The sequence below is a fragment of the Alligator sinensis genome, unplaced genomic scaffold (genome assembly GCF_000455745.1).
Source record: "Alligator sinensis unplaced genomic scaffold, ASM45574v1 scaffold1386_1, whole genome shotgun sequence".
NCBI lineage: Eukaryota > Metazoa > Chordata > Crocodylia > Alligatoridae > Alligator > Alligator sinensis.
This window is the reverse complement of record NW_005842806.1, coordinates 95,060-110,563: the sequence shown is the minus strand read 5'-3', so window position 1 is coordinate 110,563 and position 15,504 is coordinate 95,060. Positions and strand designations below refer to the sequence as shown.

Genomic DNA, 15,504 nt, shown 5'->3' with positions numbered 1-15,504 from the left:
AACCCAGCCCTGCCTCCATAGGAGCCCCCTCCCCTCCACCCCATGGCCCGGGGGTGTTGCTGGGGCTCTGAGTGCTGCGCGGGCCGGGAAAGCCCCGACAGAAAGGGGGTCGGGGCTGGAGACCTGTGCTGCCTCAGGCCGGGGTGGGACTAGCGCAGCGGGGCTCAACCTTTGTTGCACTAGCACCCATTTGTAAACACGCATGGTCAGTCCCGACCCGCTGGCCCCAGCCCCAGAGTGTGTGTGTGGGGAGGCATGGGGAGCCCCTCGCAGGCTGCAACTCGTTTCCCAAGTTGTTCTCCTTTACACATGCTGAAAGTTGGCTGGGCTGTTTCTAAAGTTTGTTCATGCTCCTTCTGTGTATTCGTGCGACCCACTTTTGGGTGGCGAGCCATGGGTTGAGAAATGCTGGGCTCGGTGACCCCCTGAGGTCCCTTCCAGCTCAGCTGCTCTGACTCCTCATCCCCAGCCCTGGTTCTGCCCCCCACCCTCCCAGGGGAAGGGGTGAGGTTGTGAGCCAGGCAGCCCCTAGAGTCCAGCAGCTGGGGGTGGGGGTTGGAGCCCCAAATGCTGAGCCCCTTCCTAGCAAAGAATGCCCCCTTCAGCCCCCACCCCCCAAAAACAGTGCTGGGGAAGTTACAGGATGTGTGAGGCCAAGATGAGGCTGTTTTGCCCTCTGTGACATGACCACAGAGTCAGGGTAAGCAGCTGCAGTCGGCCCCTGGCTTTGGGATATTGCAGGGGGGTGTGGAGTGGAGCTTTCCTGGTTGTTTCTCACTTGGGGGAGATCTTGTGTGTCTGTGAAAAGCAGGCACCTTGCAATTCCAGGCTGTATCTTCTAAGGCAGGGAAGTGCCCAGGGTGGGGCAGGCAGGGATTGCTGTGGAGGGGATGGATCTGTTCCTTTAAAGTGGGTCTGGAGGGGGCCTTAACCCCCCAGGCTGAAGTCAGCACTACTCTTCAGGAATAACCAGCAAAAAGGACTTTTTAAACATGGAGGAGGGAGGCATGGAGGAAGGAGGCCATTCTTGTCCCCATTTCCTGGAGCACACCAGCTGCCCCTAGATTTGATCCCGCTGCCCATGCGCCCGGCTCAATGGAGCGTTTGTCCACCTGTCCATCCGTCCATCTGTCGGGGGAGATGTCAGAGAGTTCATTGTCTTTGTTCTCAGGGAGGGCAGTGAGCTGTCCGACAAGGCCTGGGGTAATGGGGAGGAGTGAGGGGGCAGAGAGGTACAACAAGGGCTGGGGCCAGCTGAAGGTCGCTGCACTGTGAGCTGAGTTAAGCTCTGGGTCTTGGAAGTTTTCTTCCGGACTCTGTTGCAAAGGGAAGTCTTTGTTGAGGCTGCCGGACACAGGCAAACTCCATGGTCCTCTCTGGGGTTGTAGCAGACCTCACTCAGCGCGTAATGTCACCTTACAGTTTCCTTAAACCCCGTGCTGGATTTTGCAGTCCCTGAAACTGCAGTGTTGCTTACAAGTTGCAGATCTGCAGAACAAAAGTGCCATTCAGTGGGAACAGCTACTTGATCATATCAGATATGCTCCCCTCCAGCCCTGCAAAATTCAAAGTTCGGACAAAATAAGAGAGACATTAGAAAGCATGAGATTTCCTGTTTGATATAAAATGGTAGGGGGGTTATTCATTCTCTCTCTCTTGCATGTGTTTTTTGGATCCTGAATTAATTTTACTTTTCAGTTCCAAAGGTGCTTTTAAACTGTTAAAACAGGACCTATTTTTATGGACATAAAAACAACTGCTTTGGAGCATCACCAAAAAACTAGCACTCCAGCAGCACTGATAGTTTCTAGAGGGTTTCTATCAGCCACTCTCTTCTTTCTGAGTCACATTATAGGAAAGGGGCTGGAGAGAGAGAAGTTTAAAATTAAGAATTTCAGGAATAGGACCTGGGGTTTTTACTCTGATGGGGCATTTAATTTCTGGGCAGAAAACATGATGTAGAGGGCTTGAGGTGATTGCTAAAAAAAAAATAAAAGGGTCTGCAGTGACCTGAAGAAGATTGAACTGTCTTCCAGAGTTTGTCTTTTAAGTCTCTCTCAACCTTGCAGTTGGTCCAGTTAAAAATATCATCCACAAAAATCCTCGCTGCTTGCAAAAAGTCCACAGCAGCTCCTGCCCCAAACACTCTGTTCTCTCTGAATATAGAGTCATCTTCACTGTTTTTCTTTCCAAGTTTTGTTTATTTAAAAACAGGGAAACATTTCCCCCACCCTGTTGAACTCAGGCTTAGGCACTGATAAGGGACTGCTTTATCTTCAAGTTCCGGGTTCTGAAGCAGCGAGCCCAGTCAGCCCCCTCAGATTGAGAGAGTTTACTCTTTTCCACCAGGCTATTACAATATTTCTGAAAGAAGCAACAATTCATCCAACTTCCAGAGCAGAGCAGGGGCAATGCAAAGGTGTTTCCTACTGCATGATTCGTAATGCTTTGTCCAAAATAGCTCTGAAAATGCCAAGCAACAGTGTTGCAACAATTTCCCTTGGGCAACTATTCCACAACCTAATGTATCTCACTGTCTGGAAAGTTTTCCTGAGAATGGGATTAATTTTGTTCTTCCTTGATGTTACATTACTGCTACTTGTGCTGTGCTAAATGATTCCTCATTCCCTTCTCACCTTGTTTTTTCCACCTTGTAAATATTTGCCTTCTGCTATCATGCCCTCTTTCATCCTTTCTGAACCAAGCTATGCTTTTTAATATCTCCTGGTAAGTCATTTCTTCAAGGCTCTTGATAACTGTTGCTTCTTTTCTCTGAGACCTTTCTAATTTGTCATTATCCTTCCAGTAATGTGGGTGCTTGGCTGAGATGTGATATTTCAGGCATGGTCATGCCGGGCTTATAGAGATAATTAGTATCTCTTCTGAGTCATGTCTGAACATAGGCAGACAAAATTACATTGCCTTTATGCAGCAATATTGCCTTGTAAATTCATATCTGATTTGTTCTCTATTCTTATTCTCTTGTGACTTTAACCACTGCTCTTTTCAAGGTTTTCTCCTCACCTTTGAAATGGCTTCCTACCATTTCCTTTAGCCTTAATTATTTGAAATAGAATTTTGTTTTGCATTCTTCTGCTCTTAATAGTCTCCAGGCTTTCTGGGTACCTTTGAATAGTCTCTGTTTGCTGGTGTTTGTAATTCTTATTCTTCATCATATACAAATTTCATTAACATGCCATTTACTAGGCCATCCAAATCATTAAACACTTGACTAGTGCAGATCCCTGTAACAACCCAATAAACACCATCTCCTCCTTGATACATTGTTTTATACAGTTACCTTTTGTTTTTCTGCTTTTAGCCAGTTTTCTGTCCCTGTGAGCTTTACTATCCAAGCCAACAATCAGGTTGGTCAAGATTTACAGTAGACTTTATAAACCCATCCTTCTTATCGTTCATGGTTTATTGCTCACTCTGGCTTTCTCTCCAGGCATCTCTGTTGTGCTTATCACCATGGTAAATGAGTGCCTAATGTATTACTCTTTAAAGCCAGGATCCAACAAAGAGCCTTGAAAAGGCAGAGGGTTCTGCTTGTAGGATCTGGAATGAGCTGATTAGAGACTATTTCCCCCCCCAACCCCCTTCCTATCTTTATTCCTACCCCATGGGTTCATTCTCTCTCTCTCTCTCTCTCTCCTTTTTTTCATTCTGGAAATGTGCAATCACTTCCCTTTTGTTTTTTTGCACCATGTGAAATAGACGTTTTCCTGCTAGGGGTGGGCAGCTTTTCCAGTTAGTGGTGCCACAGGTTGAGTCACTGGCTCTAGTTTTGTATTAGTTGATGGTTTCTAGACACCCTGTTTGTATTTTACTTGGAATATCAATACCCATGGCTCTGTGGTATACCTCGACTTGCTGGGCTTCAGTGAGAGGAATTGCATGTGCTGTGGCATTGGTACTAGTATGGGGTTAGACGCAAGTCTTTGGAGCTTCTGTTGTAGTGCTGTCCTACAGAAAATAGATGATCAGGGTCTCCAGAGCGTGTCCCTTGTGGTAACTGTTAATGACAGATGACCAGTCAAAGTCTAATCCCTGGTAACCAGTGACCACAGCATTACAGTGACGGGAAGAAAGGTCGTAAGAGCCCTGAGCATGGGCCAAGCAAGAGGCAAGAGTGGCATGAAGCTATGGAATGGTGCAAAGGGAGGAATGATGATGCAGATCAGCCTGTCTGGCCTGATAAGCTCTTCCCCAAGTGACTTCCTGGAAATGAAAATCACAAACACTGTGCCAGAGAGGGGGGTTTGCCAAGGAACAGCAGGATTTAAAGGGACACTGGTCACTTAAGGAAAAAAAAAACCAAAATTAAGGCATCTGGGATGACACCTGCCCTGTATCCTTCTGCAGAATTCCTCTCCCTTCTTGCTGTGTGAAAGATCCACAGGGACTGAGGGGAGTAGGCTGTAGCTGTGTTGGTCTAATGACATAGGCAGGCAAGGTTCTTTGGGTAAATCTGATATCTTTTATTAGACCAACTCAAATAGTTGGAAAAAATTCTTCTTTGCAAGCTTCCCTCAGGCTGAAGAATTGAGGACACTGGCTCTATAGGGGAAACAGTGAAAACACCTGTATCACATCTACCAAATATGGCAGCTGGAAAAGGAGGGGGGGATAATAATACATTTCCTCTCACTTCTCAAGAGTTGTGGGTGCTATTTGTAGCAACAGGTGAAAGAAAAGTCAGACAAATGGAAAGTTGATGGTGTCCCTTTAAGAACCTGGTTTTACTTAGCCGGTGGCTCTTGTTATGTGCAGATTACCTCAGCAGAAAATACATAACCTGCTGACCTTCCCTGGGAAAGGGGGCTGGGAGGTCAGAGGAACCTTGCAAGGAGGCACTGTCCTGTCAGGTCCTGGGGAAATTTAACCCCCATGTTGCAGTTTCTGTTCCTATTTCCTTCTGGGCAGCGGTTTCATGGCAAGGAAGGGGTTGGCTGGGATTGTATTTAGAGGCTGTGTCTCTTGTCATCTCTTTCCCCATCTACCCCTTCTCCTTCTGTGGAAGTCCTAATAAATTCAGCCTCCTAGGAAGTGGAAAATCTTTGCCAACAATCATCTGACCTTATCCCTTTTCAACAGAGAGAAGCTCCACTGAAGTCAATGGACTGACACATCACATTGTGGCCCTGATTCTGACCTCACCCCAATGTCTTGTATCTACTTGTGCCCCGAAGCGGGGCCTGCCTCTCCTACACATAAATTAACCCAGGGGTGGCCACCCTGCAGCATGCATGTCACAAGTGGCATGGACAGCCTCGATGTGCAGTACACGGATTGGGGGGGTGGGGTGGGGATATTCAGTGCAGTGTTAGATAGGACAGGGAGGAAAAAGCAGAGCAGCAGATCAAACAGGAACAGAAAGCAGAGCAACCAGTTGGGCAGGGGAAGAGGATTGAAGTGGCATTTGGGAAGGGTGTGGGGAGTTATTTGTGGCATACCTGCCAACAAGGTTGAACCTACTGAATTAATCTGAGCATCTGTCCTGAGGTGAAGCCCTGTGCAGCGATCCAAAGATTTCTAAACATCATGTGGGCAACATTCAGCTGCCTGATGTTTTCAGAGTATGTGCCCCAAAATTAGGGTTGGGGAGGTATCCCAGTCTCGTATAGACATTCCTGCCACCAGGTGCTGGAGTTAGACTGTGTCACATGACTTATCTGATTCTGTTATTCCTCCCCTAGGCCTTAATTCAACAATACTTAATTCCTTTAAGCTCATGCTTAATTCCTTTTAAAGTCCTTGGGGAATAAGCATATGCTTAAGTGGTTTTCTGACCTGAGGACTCAATTTTATTTGTCTAGGAGTAGTAATTTGTTCCTCTCTTTTGACTGACTCATGGCAGTGAGTCTATGTTGGATACCAGCTCCAGTGCCAGTGCTGGGCAGGGGGGCATACAGGTGCCCAGATAATGGCCATGTGTAAAAACCTATCAAACAAGAATGATACCAGGGTAGGGTCTGAGCCCATGCATCAAGTACTGTGGTCAGTGCTGGTAGTTACTCTCTGAGACTCAGCCTCAGCTCAGCTGCATTCATTGGCTTTAGTGTTGCAGCTACATCCCTTGGCTCCTTGTAGGGGGATTTTCAAAAGCCATCAGAAGGATGTTCACAGATGGCTCATGGGCAAAACATTTTCCAGGAGACCCTTGATGATTGCTCATGGCAACTGGAAATTGAAAAAAGGAAAATTGAGGTTGTCAGGGAGAGCAAAATATGATGCTGACCACAGTACATTACTTGCTCTCCATCGTTGCCCATGGGCCAATGAAGGCTAGGAAGCACTGGTTTGGTAACTTCAACATAGGTTTGGCAGTCAGACCATGGCTGAAGTTTGCAAGAAATTTCAGGTGCTTCAATTGTGGTGTGACTAAATGGAGACTTGAAAAGAGGCCACAATTTCAAAAACTACCCAGTGCCTGTCCTGTGAAAATCAGGCCCCTTTTAACCCATCTCAAGTTGAGCACCCAAAGTCACTGTTTTATTTTGGAAAACATGGGCCTTAATCCTTGTCTTGGTCCTGTCCCTGCTATATCACCACTCTAGGATCGCTGTTTCACTGTGCTGTGCTTCAGTTTCTCTGTACTTGAAGTGGGGTTAGTGATGCTCACTTGTAGTGGGACTTTCAAGGCCATTGACTTCCAATTGATTTTGGCATCTCTGTTGAAAATTCCCTGTCAGGGATATTGTGAGGACTGCTCATGGACCAAACATGACTCATAACCATTTTGACCTAGTAGAACATAGACTTGAGCCATGTCTAATCACAAGTCTCTGAGCTTGTCCGCGGGGGAATGAAGGTTGGTGTTTTACCAAACACGTGCTAACTAACAATGTTTCCAATGCAGACAAAGACGCATTCATTTTTTATCTTGTCCTGGTTAACTATCTTGCCAGACTTACCTCAGCATGGATTCTTCAACTTCAGTAGAATAACTCCCAAGTTTTCACTGCTGTTAGCCAGAGCAGCATCCAGCCCTGAGCCTGCGTGTGCATCTCTCATGGCAGCAAGGGCCCATGTTCCATTTTCATCAACACAAATGCAACTGACCTTAGTGCACAAGGCCATGATCAGCCTTATCTCATTGCATCCTGTTTTACAGCAGAATCAGGGGCTGTACAGATGGAAATTCTCATCTCTCCTTGTTTTGATTCATATCACTATGATGGATGCTGCATCCTCTCTCTGTTCAGCCAGGGCAAAACTACCAGAATGATCAAGAGGATTGTTTTGCTTTGTTCAGGAAGTCAGATGCCTTGTATATATTCAGCATCCCAAGCAAACCAAGCTTGTGCTAAGGTGTGTGGTGCACTAAACATTTAACTAGAACCCAGACTTGCATGTGATACAGTCTGCAACATGTGCATTGATGAGAACCTTCCCTTAAAAAGTCATGTCCAGTATTGAGGCAGGCACTGGGTGGACAGGAGGTGCAACAGACTACATTGTCTTGCCTTCTGTACATGCTGCAATCTCAGTTCTCCTGTTCTCTCTGCCTATCCTGATGCTGCTGCCAACATGTTCCCATTCCCCACTATGCGTAAATCTCTGTCTATGCAGCAAAAGACTGGATTACAGCTAGGCTGAAGCTTGCCTATCCATGCTGGGATAACTGTCCTTTTACTGTAATGATGTATTGTGTTACTCCCACTGAAGCTTTTTATGAATGCATATATTTCCGAATGTAGTATAACTAAGTAGGCCTCTGAATATCATTCGGACTTCCACACTTGTATTTATTTTGTCCCTATGGAGAAGCCTTTCTTGGGTCATGTTTTTTACCTCACTCTGAGGGATCAAAACCCCTCTGAGAAATTGTACTTAAGATACAGAAGATCAGTAATGTACTGGGAGGGGTGGGGAACGTGTGACTGGGGATGCCTTTGGCAGGGTACAAAAGCAGCTATTGCACAGTGGTGGCTGATCACATTGCCTCAATCATCATGGCAGGAGCTGGCACTATCCCAGGCACTGTGTGGCTGCCCCAAGCACAGAGCTGCACTACTACACTTCTGATAGAGATGTAAAGATTGTCCCTGTCTCGAAGAGTTTAGAATCCATACAAGCCACAGGCAGAATAGACTGGATGCATGGGGAACAAAAAAGCATATTGTTGAATTATTGCTTATGGACATCAGGGAGAGACTGATTATTTGGAAGGGATTTGAGTGAGGCAGAGGATAGACAGCTGTGGGTTGGAATGGAGAGAAGGGGTATGGAAAAAGGTACCATTGTGGAAGAAGTGGCTGGGAAGCATCATGCATGGGATTACCCCAGAGCAAAATGGTCAGCAGTAAAGAGGCTAGGACTAGAATTCTCTGATCCTTCTTGACAAGTCCTTGCAGGTGTAAAGCTGGATTCTGGCTCAGTTTGCATTTAGAGTCACAGAAGGTCATCCAGCATGGAATCCTCATTTCCCTGAAGACTCTGGTGTTCATGGCATGTGCCCTTCTTTTTCAGGGGAACTGAACCATAATTAAAGCCTCCCTTTGGATTTTCCAGCCTTCTTCCCTTCTGGTAAGTTTCAGTATGACTTTCTGTTGCACCTTACTCACGAGATTTCTTAATTTCCTCTTAAATCTGCCTTCCTGATTCAAATAACATATTCCTTGCTATGCTGAAGGTGAGTAACCAGGTGTCACTGGTTAAAGGTTCTCCATTATCTGAAGGTAGGGTCCCTCTGTGGCAGGCCACCATCTGTCTCTTCCTGGGATCTTTCCTTTGTGGGTTATTAGGTGGTACCTGCTGTTTTAAGAAGCTTTTTTTGAAGGTGTCTGCTTGGATATGGTGGTAGTCACTGGGAATGAGGGCACACTAGTTAAACTCCAGTGCCAGAGCAGTGTCTCATGGTTCAATGTACCTTGACAGTGAGTGCAATATTCTTCTGCTGTTTGTGTAGTATAGGCATTTGTAGAGGAACACTTAGCCTTAGGGTCACCAACTGAAATTAAATCCCTAACAAAACCTAGAACAGAAATAGAATCCCTGTCACCATACACCTGGGAGTTATGCTGGCTGCTGCCATAGGCATGGCCAGATCTAGGGTTTTGAGAAGTGGGGGTGCAGTTGATGTGGTGCATCATCATATAGAACACAACACACATTTTTTCCTCCAGATCTGAAGAATTTAGAAGCTTTACTAATCTGGTAAGAGGTTAGGACTGTGTTATTCAGTTTAAGATCAAAACTAAAACAAATGTGACTTCATTTGAATGTGCATTAATCGGCTATATTGTATACTATGTATTAAAAAGCACAGCTAACTAGGCAAAGAGTAATTGCAAATATTGTTTCATTAGTCCTGTAATTATTGGAATTAAATGTATATCTGTCTTTTCAGATTTACAAAACAAAACCTAGCCTTCTTGAGCATCTTGATAGTGCATCTAGTGCTTCACTGAAAATTATTTTCACACCTGAGTTAACGTTCACCCAAGTTAACATTTCTACACCTAAAATGAATGTTTTAAGTTAGAGTTAAAAACAATCTGTAGGGTGTAAAATAGGAGCTACATTACCAGGAACAGCTAACAAACAGAATGGCAGAAGAAAGGATAGTATCATTAGCGGAACATCAAGACCATTAAAAAAGGCTAGAGGGTTGTTAACACCTATGGGGTAAAGAGGCAGGAATTAAAGGGTGATTCACCTGCACCACTGCACCCCCCTGAATCTGCCCCTGGCCGCAGAGAAGCTGCTACAGCATGACCCCCACTTCCTTGACAGCTTCTGGCTACTCCCTTCACTGCCGCTACAGGAGCTGTGCCTACTGCTATGAAGGGGCTGTAGCTGATGTCTGAAGGTACAGGTAATCTGTATATGGCTCCTGTTGCTCACAAAGCTGGCAGAGTGAAGGGGTGTACTGTCCCCTGGGAACTGTCAGTGTAGATGCCCTTATAGAGCTGCCAGTAGCACTGGGCCAACCCCTAGTGCACTGCCTTATTTGCTAGACCAGGATTGTCCAGCCTACAGCTGGTGGGCTCCCTCCCTGCTGCTGCTCCCCTCACTGCTTCTGCTGCTGTCGGAGTCTCTGGGTTCCCCCATCCTTCCTTTGGCTTCTGCTTCTTGCTCCACCCTTAGGGGTGCAGCAGCATGGCCTGTGCAGCCCTTGTGCCAGGGGCATGAGGGGACCTCTGTGGGAGGAGCCTTTGCAGCAGAGAGGCCCAGTGATGCTTTACTAGAAACTAGAAGTGTAATGTGTGTGTGGGGGGGCCCATGGGAAGTGCAGCTTGGGGAGGGGTGAAGAGGCAGCCACTCAGAAGTTAGAGTCTTGCGCTTGACCATACAGCCTCCCTTTCCCTCTCAGGATGCATGTAGGAGGGTAGCTCTGCATGGTGGCAGGAAAAACATTTTGCAGTGTTGTTCTAAGAAAACTGAACAGCTGGAGACAGCTGGCTGCAATTCTTCACCTCCTCAGGAAAGTATGATTTTTGTGTTGAGCACAGCAGCTGCCACAGACACTTAGGAGGGAGCTGTTACCAATGGTAATAACTTGGAGGATTGATATTAGGAAGCAGATGTGTCAGATTATGAAGACAGTTCAAGATGCTCTCCCTGTCAATGAGGCCTCTCCTGAAGGGCCCTTGGCAGCTGCCTGCCCCGGTGGGATCTCTGAATCACAATGAGATACCTATCATATGCAAGGAAGAAGAGAGCTAGCATTGAAATTACCAGCATCGGGGAGACCAATTCAGCTGAAGTAGTTGGAATTGAGTGGATTTTGCCTGTAATTTTTGTACTTAATTTCCACTGGTCCACATGAGCCTGAACTTTAGGGAGAGGCACTGTAGTCCCCAGCAGAGAGAGACACAGGGGCCAGGAGTGAGTAAGAAATAGGAGCTGAACAGAAGGCAGTGTAGCAGAAGCTAGCACAGCAAAAGCATGAGATACCAGCTTATTTGAGCCCTGTAGGAATGGCTGGAGTCTGAACAAAAAAGAAATGCCAGCAGTATTTACTGCCTCTCAGTAAAAAAAAAAAAAAAAAAAAGAGGACAGTAAAGGGTCCTGTGAAAACACAAGGATCACCTTGTGACACAAGACAAAAAAATGGAAGAACAGGAAAAGGAGTGCAGGCCTCTATCTCAAAATGGGGGAACTAACAGGAGAGAACCCCAGACAATACCACTGCTCTGAGAAAAAGACTAGTGATTTTTTTACCTCTGTCTGGACATGTGTTTTTATTGAGTGAAAGGAATCAGGCAGACCTGGTCAAAAACTGGAACTTCTGGTCCAAGGGATATTCTGACACTTCAAATACTTGTTTTCATTCTGTATCAGAAGGAAAAGCTGAGCTCTTTAAAAAAATCTTTGATAAAACAGAAATCTATCCATCCATCATATTCATTTAGGAGCATCAGAACATTTCTTTTCAAGAATGTCAAAACTTTTTATTGTATAAAGCATGCATTCTGTTAATTAATATGTATACACATGTTTGCATATAATTTGAAATTTAATATTTTAGTACAATATAAACATTGATAGAAATTAAATTGAGAATGCCAAAACAGCATTTCCAATGGAATACTCCTTCCAATTTTTTTGACATACTCTTATCAACAGGACACCCTTCCTCCCCACTTCCCTACCACTCCATATCCCCCAACCACAAGGAAAACCCTTTGCCCTGTGCTTGGATTTGGTTAACAGCCCTGGAAGCTGAAGCCTTCTGTTCAATCAGAAGAGAGAAGGTCAAACATGGGTAATGACTGTTCAGGTTTCCCTGTCCGTTTCCCTCAGCCTGGATCTCAGTGGATCAGTCTTTGGCCCTAATTCAGGAAAAGGCTTAAGTCCATCTGTATTTAAGAAAATACACATGCACGTATTTGGGCGCCTTTCCTGAAAAGGGGTGATCTGCTGAATTAGGGCCTTAGGCTCATAGCCTGTTTTATTCTTGATATTTTTTTAGGAAAAAGGCCAGCTAGGGTGTGTCCAGACATGTGTGGACGTATGGTTCCCCAGGGACAAGTAGCAGTGGCACACCTTGCGTCGCCACTTCTTGTCCCCGGGGAATGCCTGTGCCATGTGTGCTTTGGCACGAGGCAAGTTGCCCCAGGTGGCATAGGGGAGGCTGGGGCCAGCCTTTACCTGGGGTCCTGGGTGCCTCCCGGAGCTGCAGCCACAATGCTCCAGCCGGGCGGAGTCTGGCCGGCAGCCGCTCCGAGTGGCCCGGTTCTGTTTTTTTTTAGCATTGCATGTTGCCTGAATGTGTGCTGCTTTAGGTTTTTTTCCACTTTAAAAAAAATGCAGAAAAAAACCTGGAGCAGCACATGCTCGGGTGGTATGTCCTTGCAGTATGGAGAACTCTGGTACATGGTGCTGAAAATGTGTTTGTAGTGCCACATACCACATGATCACGCTCGTTTGGACGTGCCCCTAAGGTTCAATTGTGGTGGTAATTTCTGTGATAATTTCTGTGGTATTGACCAGAGATGGCTAAACACATTCTGCCTGCCTTCAAGCCCACTTGATTCACTTCCCATCCTATGCTAATATAAGGCAGGCTCATTCCGCAGATTGTGGAAGTCAAAGAAGAAATAGACCCAGAGAGTGAGCCCACAATCAAGGGCTGCTGTGCTCATGCTCCACTTAGAGCCTTAACAGTTGGCATTTATAGATGTGCTCCAGGGGTGCAGGTGGTACAGGTGGCACTTTAATTAAAGTGGTTCCAAGAGCCACTGTAATTAAAGCTCCTGGAATGTAGTGTGTATCAGTGTCCTTGCACTGAAAAATGGTGGCAGGGGTGCTTTAACTAAAGTACATTCAACAAACTTTAGTTAAAGCATCCTCGCCGCCATTTTTCAGCATGGGGACGCTGATACGCATCATGTTGGAGTCTGCTGGAGCATGGTAATTACCATGCTGAAGCAAACTCGATTAATTGCATTGTAATTGTAGCACTTCAGAGCAGCCTCTCTGTATGTGTATTAGGCACCCAGTGTGTCTACATTAACTCTTTTAAGACAACTGAAATTCCACTAAAAGAATTGGGGGTAAAATTTGCACTGGTGAAATTACACTGGTTTAGGTTTTGTTTGTCCATATCCATCCTGGGTAGTTGTCTTCTGCAGGCATGCAGACTAGTTTTTGCTCCTCCTAGCTATAAGGCAAATCTAACATGCAAATTTTTCCTGGATGGCTAAATGTCTGTGTGTTCCTGATCCCAGGGTAATTTACATTGGTATATAGTTGTAGGCTTAACGTTAGCTGGGTCAGAGTATTTCCCTCCCAGTCACTGGGTGATAAAACTATATCTTATCTTGTATGTGTTGCACCCCTTTTTACCCTAGCATAGACCAGGCACTAGAAATTGGGGTGGTTCATAGCCATCAAAAGAGACTGCCTTTTTTCTACTTTCCATTCTTTAGTTTCCCCTGAGTAGCCTCAGCTCAGACTTTACTCTCTCTTTGACTCTCAAGAGCAAAATCCCTTAAATAGCTGAATAACCTTCTGCTGAGCACCTGCCAATGAAGCTGACTTGGTGGTGATAGACATCTGGCAGAGGGAAGTAGAGTGGGGCACGGACAGTAAGCAACTGTTGGCCACCGGTTTCAGGGTCTCTTAAAGCTGCAGTCCTCATTTCGGTTCAGTTGTCACTGCACTTTGTGTCATGTTGATAAAGAGTGAGGTTGCTACCCCCACTATCTTTATTTTCCTTCTCCGGAGACAGAAGTACACAGCATAGGACCTAGCCCAGTGGGCGGGGGGGATGTTAGGTTGAGAAACAGGAATCCCAGTGACTACAGTTCTGAGTTAAGTCCCTTGATTCCCCATCAGGTTTCTGAGCTACTTACAGATTAGATACTTCCTGTTTAGTATTACCATTTATCTTTTTATTTCCACAGTGTTTACAGGGGCTTTTGTTTATTTTTAAAGTGTAAAATGAGCACCTTTATCTCTGCTGTGGCTTTAGATTAAAACAAAGTCTTGTGGGAAATAGATTCAGTGAGGGGGTTTTCTTTCCTTGAAATCTCAGCTCCAGGAATAACATAAATTAATGAGAATCTCTGCTTTCATGTAAGGAGAAAAAAATTCTAATGTTCGGAGTTGCAGAGAAGAGCTTGAATGCGTGAACCCGAATGACTCGGAAACCAGAAAGGAAAATAACAGGGGCCCCAAATTTATACTTCTTTAAGCAATTTCAGGATTTTCAGGACTGGAGTCCTGATTTTCCCCTTGGACAATGGGAAGCCCCTTGTTATCTTCCCAGCACAGGCCTTGAAATAGAAAAGGTTCTCTGGGTCTATGGAGGGTGGTGAATGTAGGTAAGGTGCCCTCACCAACTCTGGAGACAGGAGGAGGGTGATCTGCCCCTTTAAAATTGCTTGACCCAGTAGTTTCTTTGATTCTGCTTTTCTCCTTCATTTCTTTCCCCTTTCCCACTATTTTCCCCCTCCCCTTTTTTTTACTGTTCTTCCTTGGCTTATTACTTGTTTCTCCTGAGTCTTCCTGTATTTCTTCTTCTCCATCACCTCTTTCTCCCTTCATTATTATTTGTGTTGTGATAGTGTATATGAGCCTTAATGAAAAGCAAGGCCCTTGTGCTAGGCAAAGCTCAATCACTGAAGAAAGATGATCTCTGGCCTGAAGAGCTTGCAGCTCACATGTGAGGCAAGATTCTGCTCATGCTTCACTGCACTATCTCCATAGTGCTCTCTAGTCTTCCTAATCTCTCTCCCCTTGCCTGCTCCTACTTGTACCTTCCTCTCCCTGCTTCTGGTTTATCTTTTTAATCCCTTGCTTCCTCTTTGCAGTCTCTATGCTGCTTTTGTTTTTCCCTCTTTCCCCTTTCCTTTCTCTTCCACCCTCTCTCTACGTATGATATTTATTCACTGCCAGTCTACACTTAGAAATTGTTCCAGAGTAAGTTTAGGCTGTCAGTTTAAGTCATAAAAGGTGTTCCAGGTATCTTTCCTATGTAGCAGAGAATCCTTGAGCTTTACACTCTTCTCTGTGTCTTTCATGCTCAAAGTGGGGCCTCATGGTGCCCCCTCCTAACCCCACTTGCCTTAGCCCTCTTCTGTCCTCTCCTCTCTTCATGAAACAGAGGCTGGGTGCTTCTGAGCTATCTGTTGTGCTGTGTGATTTTTTTTTTTTTTTTTTTTCTCCCCTACTGCTCAACTTGCTGCACTTGTAACGTGGGATTTTTTTTTTAGCACTTTCATTTTGTATTACAGGACAGACAGCCTAGCTCAGGGTGTGGACCAAGGACTACATAGGAAGTTTTGATGAGCTTTTGCAGGTCAGGTCAGCACCCTCTCTACCCCCGCAACAACTTACCAAAACTTCATATGGGGCTTTAGGCAGGTGGGGGGCAATGTTTGGGAGCAGGATGGGCAGGTGAGGCTGATCTGCTCCCTGCACACCCTCCCCAGGTGGGGTGGGCCATGTGTGCATGGGGATGTGTGTGGGTTGTGTGTGTGTGTGTGTGTGGGGGGGGGGCATGTGTGCATGTGTGTAAAGTGGGGGCTGCCTGGGGGCTAGGTT

At 45.7% G+C, this 15,504-nt stretch overlaps 1 protein-coding gene across 3 annotated transcripts in view; it reads left to right on the top strand.

The window, feature by feature from the left end:
* Nucleotides 1-7,147: 7,147 nt before the first annotated feature.
* TEAD4 (TEA domain transcription factor 4) overlaps nt 7,148-15,504 on the top strand; it is a 76,113-nt gene continuing 67,756 nt past the window's right edge. For 2 of the 3 annotated variants that reach the window (XM_025191286.1, XM_025191283.1), the window contains exons 1-2: nt 7,148-7,317; nt 8,479-8,535. The gene's annotated coding sequence lies outside the window, so the exon portion shown is untranslated. Of the gene's footprint in view, nt 7,318-8,478; nt 8,536-15,194; nt 15,260-15,504 lie in introns of all 3 variants that reach the window. The other variant, XM_025191284.1, reaches the window with a different exon arrangement.